At 45.7% G+C, this 9,252-nt stretch overlaps 1 pseudogene across 1 annotated transcript; it reads left to right on the forward strand.

Annotated features, from left to right (window-relative positions):
* The first annotated feature begins 1,617 nt into the window (after positions 1-1,617).
* LOC144106468 (uncharacterized) lies at positions 1,618-7,167 on the forward strand (annotated as a pseudogene). The gene is made up of 3 exons (XR_013309018.1): positions 1,618-1,924; positions 2,680-2,811; positions 5,103-7,167. The product of XR_013309018.1 is annotated as an uncharacterized LOC144106468 (transcript).
* The last annotated feature ends 2,085 nt before the right edge of the window (positions 7,168-9,252 follow it).

The raw sequence follows: 9,252 nt of genomic DNA on the forward strand, positions 1-9,252 counted from the left end.
AGTTGCAGGGCTTACAGGAACAAATACATGGGCATGCAATGGGCTATGTGTGCAAGTGCCAGTCTACTACCTCTTTTTCTTTCTACCTTTGAGTGTCATGTTGCCAGAATATAAGAACTCAGACGCAGCAAAATACAGAAAATCACAAAGGCTGCACTCCAGGCACTTTGGAGGCTCCGTGCGTTGTATGTTTCTTTTTCCGAAGGCACGATTGTGCCATTTTTTTCTGCTTTCCCTTACAGGCACAAATGTTAACCCGCTTTCTCCAGCAGACCGTTCTCCCTTTAGTCTAATAAAACATGCAGGTAAGCACGCCGCAAACGAGTGCCGACGACGGCATGTTTCTGGTTACAGGAGACCAAAGGTCATGCACCGAAGAGCGCCGCTACAAAGCTTATTGTTGTCGTTCTTACCACCATGACGTTCAAGGCATAGTATCCCTTGCGGCAGAAGTACGCAGGTCTGTTGACCTCGTCAGATGGTGCGGCTATGCAGACAAGTGTCCCATCGATGGCGCCAACACATCCCGGGAATCTACTGTCCAGCAGCTCGAAGCCTTCGCGTGCGGTCGCCAGTTCAGCCGGAGAGCATGGGAAGGAGATCCACTCGTGTCCCAGGCAGTTCACAATCGCGTCGGTGACTGCATGGATGCAGCGACTCACACTCGGCTGACTAACCGCTAGGTGTTCGTCGCTTGCAATCATGCCCTGAAAACTGCCTGTGGCGTAAAACCGGAGCGCACACAGCACCTGCTGCTCCACGGTGAGCACAGTTGCCGTGTTGACGCGCTGCCTCTCCAGATCTTCCCGCAACTCGTCACACAGCCACCTCACCAAGTCTTTTGTCAGGCGAAAATGCTGCCTGAACAAGTCATCGGGCATCTCGAAAGCGTCTCGACGCTCACGATAATGCCTGTCCGAAAGCACTCCTAGCCAGTCCAATACGACGGGTAATGCCGGAAACAAAGCCATCGTCCGAACTTCTTTCTAGCGAACTTCTAGCTAGTCCGAACGTCCTCGTTGTTGCCTCAAATACGATGGCCCATGCCGACGCACGTTGCCTCCGCGTCTTCGTCGTCGTGGAAGAGACGGTGCATTGATGATGCCGTAGTAACGTCCGCAAAGTGTTTGAGGCAGAAAAGTACGTAGAGACCTCCTGAGACGATTAAAAAAATTAACCTTCTTTGTGTCGGTCCTTCCAACAAATAGTTACTATATAAGTGCCCTTAAAAACCTGTTTCAAAGTTTTCTACATTCAAAACAAGGTTTACCTTGCCATAATTCATCACTTCAAATAAATTGGTACCAAACTGCGGAGTCAGACGTATAACTCAGCCTTGTATCCGCCATTTTCTTCTTGCCGTAATTCAACCACCTCGCGGCCATACCAAATTACGACGGCGAAATGGGGCATTTTTCAGCAATGGCAGCATTTCCTTTGCGTCACTAAACGTCATTTTGACATCACTGAATTATGCTTGCGTATCACGTGAATCACGTGACATTCCTCCAGCCAATCACATTCTAGGAAGCAACCCTCACAGTACGAACTTTTTTTTCTCAAAATTGCTAAAACAAGCCAAGTGTTTTCTTCTATGCCAGCTGTAGCTTCGTTTCCCCTCCACAGACATTTAAATTTACCAACCCGGCACAAAATATAACTGTGCTAAAAATCAGCCTTCAAGTACACGTCATTTTGACGTCACGGCAGAAAGCTATTTCGAAGCCTGATGGTTTCGCGCCACAAATTTAAAACTCGTGACTTGCACGTGATCGCCCAATGAGCCAATCAGAGAGACAATATGGCGGCGAACGGCGGCCATGCGTGTCGAGAATAGGGCCCCCGGACGACATAATCACCATCGTGGGCAAGAGGAATCTGACATCATATCCCTAATTTTTCCTACGCATTTCAGTATGTTCTCGTGAGTACCTTTCCGTTTTCATTGCTGGATGCACACTCAGATTTACTATTAATCTCCTTGCTGGCGGTTATTTTCTGCTGCGTTCCCTCATCTTCCGGGTAAAGCAGCGAGACGCAACGCCCGGCACCGAACTCGGGAAAAAACGCTCGCCTGTTTTTTGGCCAGAGCAATCCCAGACTGGAGCTCAGTCTTGGTGAGGATCTGCTAAGGATGTTAGTTTGCCCGATGACCTTCTGAACCGCGGTCAGCTTTTGTCTGGCCGCCGGTTCAAAGGCAGCATGGAATATGCAATGTAATGCTGGGTTTTTAACGCGACAGAGTTAAGGTGCCCGTGTCGCAGAAAAGCCGGTGTCGTCAGCGTCGGCGGCGTTGGCCGTGAGCGAAAAATGGCGCATCTCGGTGGACACCTGAACCGCGCCGTGAGGGAAGGGATTTTCCTTTCCTTAAAATCAATTTTCATTTCATTTTCCTTCCCTTACTTCTCGATTTGGGTGTCCACCGAGATATGTGAGACAGGCGTGCTTTCCTTAAATTGTCCAACGGGCCATGCGTCGCACCGAACGGGCGCGTTCCGTGCACTCTTTGGCAACGCTGCAACTTGCTGTCGTGTCTCACTCTTAAAGACGAAGCTTAAGCGTCCTCCAATTTTTTTTACTACACGTATCTCTGTCATGCATGTATCCTGAGCTGCTCGCGCGTTCATGTCTGCATGCGCAATATGTGTGCTTTTCATTTAGATTTTAAACACATTTTAGAACCAGCTTTGATTCTCACACGAAGTCACTGACGCATGCTTCGAGTTCGGCGTTTGTTTCCTGTTGAAGAAGGTGCATGACCAAGCTGGGTGATAGAAGGCGAAGGCAGCAAAAGCACTGAAGCGCCACAAGGTGAATCCCGTTTTCTGTTAATTTCGGAGGTGCGCCGCTTCGAACTGAGCTCATGCTTTCCAATGCGCAAAGTGTCTAACAAATGCGGGCATCAGACTTAGCCCCGATTGTCGAGCTTCGTGGAATGCAGAAAGCAAATAAGCAAAAGACTTCAGTAGCTATATGTGTGTTGATATGCATGTTTGCCTTCATTTTCAATAAACACACAACTGACAGTTGAGAAAGGCCACAGAAAGGTGAACTTTCTGGACAAGTTTCTTGATATTCTTGACTTTTTGAAAGCTGAATATGCACAAAACTCGTGCGGCAGCGTTGCAGGCAATGATAGCTTCAGCAAATGATGATCAGAAACGTGATCATCCTGCTGTGAAAGAGTAAAACATGTTGCCACAGAGGCAAGCAGAAATCAGCAGTGAAGACCTAGACAAGTCTTAGTAAGCACATTACGCAGCAGGGCACTGCACACATAAGGTTTGGTGTGTGTTGTCTGTGACCTATCCTGTGTGCTTAAGCTCCTTGCCTCCAGATATGAGGCATTGACATAGCCTTCAGTGGTGCAATGTGGATGAAAAGATGGGTACTGCATGCTTATGAATGTATATCATTCAGCTCCACGAGTTCGGAGCTGCGAGCATCTTGCAGTGTAAGCTTGTGGTGCAGAGTTTCAGTTCAGTATATAGGAGAAATATGCCTGTGGCTATCCAAATTGCCATAAAAACATTCTTGTGGTAAGAAATTTCACGGGTAGTGCCTCTTCACAGAACATAATTTTAAACTTTGATAAAAGTTTCTCTTGGTGCCAAGATGAACCCCATATTAGAGCTTTATCCTATACAAGCTTTATCCTTAAAGAGGCACCTCTTTATGGATAGAGTTTGTCCGACTAGAACTTGTATCGCGATGAGTCCCCTTTCTGAAGTGTGACGCCAGCATTTGCAAGAACAGCTTTTGTCTTTATGTAAGCTTGAAGAATACTGTTGTTGATGTCCATCTCAAGAGAATTATAGTCAGCATTTGCTAATTCCGAAATACAGATAACTTTGTCAAGAAATCGTCCCTCTGAAACAACATCTCGACTCGGCATGGCTGCTAACAGAAATGGGCTGGATGCAGTTCCAAAGAGGACTCAAAAGATCTGCCACAGGACATTGGGCAGTATGCGGTTGGGAATGGTAGACTTTGTTCCCTTTGCTACCAATCAAAACCAGGAGGTACAATGCACGTCCTCATGCGAGATGTGCCCATTTGAATGTACCTCGTATTCCTGTCAGCCGCCATAACAATTGGGTGGCTTTGTAGAGTATGGCGTCTGTGAAAAAGCAATGAAGCATCCAAGGCAGAAATAAAGAGTGTACTGCGGGGACATGAATGTCTGTTAACAGTCAGCTTGATGCGTCGACAGGGCTGAAATCTCAATTGGGATGATCGCGTTCCTCGAACCTGAGTTGTTTGTCCTGATCTAGTTCACAATGCAACTTTATGGTCCTAACAGAATTGATATTGATGCTAATGGTGCTTGTGTGTTAGCTTTAACTTTGACATTTTTACTTTTTGTTACGACTGAACGACTGCCTTCGGCAAGGATAGCTCTTAATACGACCATTTGTGTGTTACGACACATTGGCTTCATAGGACAAATAGAGTAGCAGTGACGACGCTGCACTTGATCAAACACGTCTTGTTTACAGGAATTACAGCTGTAGCTTATGCTAAAAACAAAGGGCCGAGGTGAAGTCTAGGTCACTCTTGATCACCCACAGACGTCAAATATTGCACAAAAAACAAGAATTCACGTGTATAAAAATATTTGCGATGTGAACGCACGTTAAAAACCCCAGGTAGTCAAAATTTTTGGAGCCTTACTACAGTGTCCCTTTTAGCCTGATTTACTTGGGGACGTTAAACGCCATAAATCAAACCTCTTCCTAAATAGTTGTATTGTCTTAGGCAACTAACGTGCTGTTGTCATGAAGCTTGTCATGGTGTGAGCTCTTGGTTTAAAGGCACCGTGTGTTTTAACCAAATTAAAATTTGTTACTAACCAACTTGGTAATAATGCACCCTTTACGGATTAAATGCTGGCTTCAATTTTTTTGTAAATTCTCATACCAAAATTTTGTTTCAAAATATAATTCTGTGTGTGGTCAGCTTCTGAACGGTGAGTTTTTCATAGTTGCATGGCTGCTGTGCAAGATTCATTTCCACATTTGCTAACGTGTGGTGAAAGGTCCAAAAGAGTTTGACACATGAGGTCCCACATTCTTTTGAAAGTTCTGTCTTTCACAACGCAGGTGCAGTCACTATACATGACAAGCAAGGCAAACCTGCTGGACCAAGTTCTTGCAGTGACACGACCCCAACATCCAGCTGTGCTCCATGTGTCAATACGGTTTCACACGTAAGGACAGCCTGATGACACCTTCACTTGCACACCAGTGAACGTCCATATCAGTGTGACCACTGCGACAAGAGTTGCACAAAGGAAAGCCTGATGACGCACCTTCACTTGCACACCGGTGAACATCCATACCAGTGTGATCACTGTGACAAGAGTTTCAAAAGAAAGGACAGCCTGATGACACACCTTCGCTTGCACACCGGTGAATGTCCATACAAGTGCGACTACTGTGACATCAGCTTCACGCGAAACGAAAACCTGACGACACACCTTCGCTTGCACACCGGTGAACGTCCATACCAGTGCGTCCACTGTGACAAGAGTTTCACACGAAAGGACAGGATGATGACACACCTTCGCTTGCACACCGGTAAAAGTCCATACCAGTGTGACTACTGTGACAAGAGTTTCACACGAAAGGACAACCTGATGACACACTTTCGCTTGCACACCGGTGAAAGTTCATACCAGTGTGAATACTGTGACAAGAGTTTCACACGAAAGGACAACCTGATGACACACCTCCGCTTGCACACCGGTGAACGTCCATACCAGTGCGACCACTGTGACAAGAGTTTCACACAAAAGCACAACCTGATGACACACCTTCGCTTGCACACCGGTGAACGTCCATACCAGTGCGACCACTGTGGCAAGAGTTTCACACGAAAGGACAGGCTGATGACACACCTTCGCTTGCACACCGGTGAACGTCCATACCAGTGCGAGCACTGTGACAAGAGTTTCACACAAAAGAACAACCTGATGAGACACCTTCGCTCGTACACTGGTTAATGTCCATACCCGTGCGACCACTGTGGCAAGAGTTTCACACGAAAGGGCAACCTGATGACACACCTTCGCTTGCACACCGGTGAACGTCCATACCAGTGCGACCACTGTGACAAGAGTTTCACACGAAAGGACAACCTGATGACACACCTTCGCTTGCACACCGGTGAATGTCCATACATGTGCGACTGCAGTGACATCAGTTTCACACGTAAGGACAACCTGATGATACACCTTCGCTTGCTCACCGGTGAATGTCCATACAAGTGCGACTACTGTGACATCAGCTTCACACGAAACGACAACCTGATGACACACCTTCGCTTGCACACCGGTGAATGTCCATACCAGTGCGACCACTGTGACAAGTTTCACACGAAAGCACAGCCTGATGACACACCTTTGCTTGCACACCGGTGAATGTCCATACCAGTGCGACCATTGTGACAAGAGTTTCACACAAAAGAGCAGCCTGATGACGCACCTTCGCTTGCACACCGGTGAAAGTCCATAGAAGTGCGACCACTGCGACAAGAGTTTCACGCGTAAGGACAACCTGATAACACACCTTCGCTTGCACACTGGATAGAGGCCATTCCTGAGTGAACTGTGCCCACGAGCCTTTTTAGGGAGTCAAACCCTCAAAATGCATTTGCGAACACATACGGGCGTGAGGCCATGCCGCTGCTCAGTGTCCATGGCCTTTTTTGACAGTGGCGCCCTCGAAAAACATTAGCGGACACATACAGGCGAGAAGCCATACCACTGCTCTCTGTTCCTCATGGTGTTTACACAAAGCGGAAGCCTCAAAAGGCATCTGCAAGCCCATAAGTATAGAAAGACCACTTCTTCATCACCTCTGCCCAAAGGTGTTTGTCTGTAATTTTGGTTAAAAATAGTACTGTGAGAATAAACATGCAGTATGGGAATCAATAGTTCTGTGAACTTGTTCCTTTTGCCTGTATTGTGTTTGACAAGCAATGCTAGCTGACGACCAGCGTGAGTGCTTACATTTGCAGGTTGCCCCCATGCTCCTTGTTCAAACAGGAAGTTTGCATGTTTTCGAACTACACTTGCAGAGAGAATCTGTTTATAACCTTTCCCTATGAAGTAAGCTTTTCCAAAATAAAACACATTTGCCACTAAGGCTGAGTGGCATGTGTGAATGATGTCATATATGTTGCTTCTACAAGCTCTCATCCTTCTACCAAGATTGTAGGGGAAGCAAGATTGCACCTAGCCACACTTACATTGTGTGCATTCAGAGTGTTTGTGTTTTCCTGACTGGTTTACAGATCTGGGCATTAACATCACTGGAGCTGTTCTTCCCGTAGTGGTGCAGGAAATGCCTGTGCGTGTGGTGTTATTCCTGTGTTAGTGGTAAAGCAGTGTCACCAGTATGTATGAGAACACTAAAAGTTATATCCTGTCAGAACATATGTCTAGCTTTTAAAACAAGAGCATTACTTGCCCATTTAATGAAAACCTGCGTGCATGTGCCTGCGTTAACGCCCGATGATACCCATAAAAGATGGCATCCTCATGCAACCTGGCTGGTTGTGGTTGAAATTATTGATCACGCAAGGTTACAAATTACACCAGTGGCAGCACTTGCCATCCCAGGGCTGTGGCGCATCGCTTAACCACTGCACCAGTAGAGCTATGAGGACTCCCAAGGATCTATGCATGTTAAGTAGAGAAAGACCAGTTGTGCACATATGGGCATTAACCCATAGCCATGGCATCATACCCTTAAGGCGGAGCACGGGCCGCGGTATGGCGGCGACTGCCTTCGCGAAATTGGCACACAGATCAGAAGGGGTGCAGTGTCCTCACAGCAGCGGCTATGTAGGGCCATGCAGAGGTAGAATTTTCAGCTGCATGGCATGGGGTTGCATCACGCTGCAGCTTGCTGCAACTGCATGCACAAAGTTAACGGGCGAGCTGACGTAAGCAGTCCTAAGTGTGTCTGCTAACTTTCATGTTTAGTCTTTTAACTGCTGTTTCTTGTTAAAAAAATTATTTTACCTCCTGTATTAGTGCATTACTATGTATTTCTGTTGAATGTTGCATATTTTCATGTTGAAAATTGTGCCCCAACTTTTTTTCTCTTTTGCGAAGTCATTATTGAACTTGGTTCTACTTCATCACTCAAAGCCACCTCGGTGCTTGCCTAATAATGGGGCATTATGAGTCAGAACTAACACTTCTTCAGAAGTAAAATACCTGTGACATGTCACTAAATTTCCCAATTTGTCTACCTATCAGCAGAGTAATTGCGTTATAAAAGTTGTTCTCAAAGCAATAATCTGATAAGAAATTTCTGAGCTGTCTTCAGTGCACAGCATTTTTGCATATTTGCAATATACTAGTATGCTGATTGATGTGATGATCTTTTTGTACTTCTCTGACTATATGTTTGCCTATTTTTTAAACTGTATTTTCTTCTCTGCTGAGATATATCCTAGTGATTGAATTTTATTACTGAGGTATATGTCAAGTCTCCAAGTAATCCACTGATAAAATATCAGTAAGTGCACTCGTGATGAGGTAAAAACTGAAGCCAGGGGAAGAAGCCCCTTTAATTTTGTCATCCTAGATTTTTCACTCAACCCTGAGTGGCCAGGCACTAATTAACTTAAGCGTGTGGCTGCTGATGTGGAGTGAGGTAGATGTGATTGGAAGTTGAATTCAATTCTTTGTCATGCACTCTGGACTATTAGGAAAGAGCATTCAAGTGTGGCTGACTGCAGGAGGAAGTAACAAGTTCATGAAATTAGTTGTGATAGCATGGCCGTGGCAGGCACAAAACAGGAAATTTAGGGGCCAACAGGAGGAGCCTCTGTCCTGTACTGCACTTTGGTGGTGCTGATGACGACTTATATCAATAAAAATTCTTGTGCAGTTGAAGGTACTGGCCTCATAGATTTACATATGAAAAGGAGCATTTTGCATACAGGTCATGACTTTTGCTAGTGTGTACAGACAAGAAAGGTTACATGTTTCTTCTATGCCTAAATTAAATTTGCCACATAGACATTAACTTTTCCACATGGACATCGCATGGACAATAAGAAAATTGCACACAGCTGTTGTGTATTTGCCATAACAATGTACTGTTGGTCCTGAATCTAATCAAAGCGTGGGGTATTTTAATAAGCCTTACTTTATTTGCCACTTTCGACAAGGGAGTGAGTGAACCACAAATATTTAGCTTTAATACTGGCTGTGGCCCCGTACGAAAATAGATT

This window comes from Amblyomma americanum, chromosome 10, assembly GCF_052857255.1.
Source record: "Amblyomma americanum isolate KBUSLIRL-KWMA chromosome 10, ASM5285725v1, whole genome shotgun sequence".
NCBI lineage: Eukaryota > Metazoa > Arthropoda > Arachnida > Ixodida > Ixodidae > Amblyomma > Amblyomma americanum.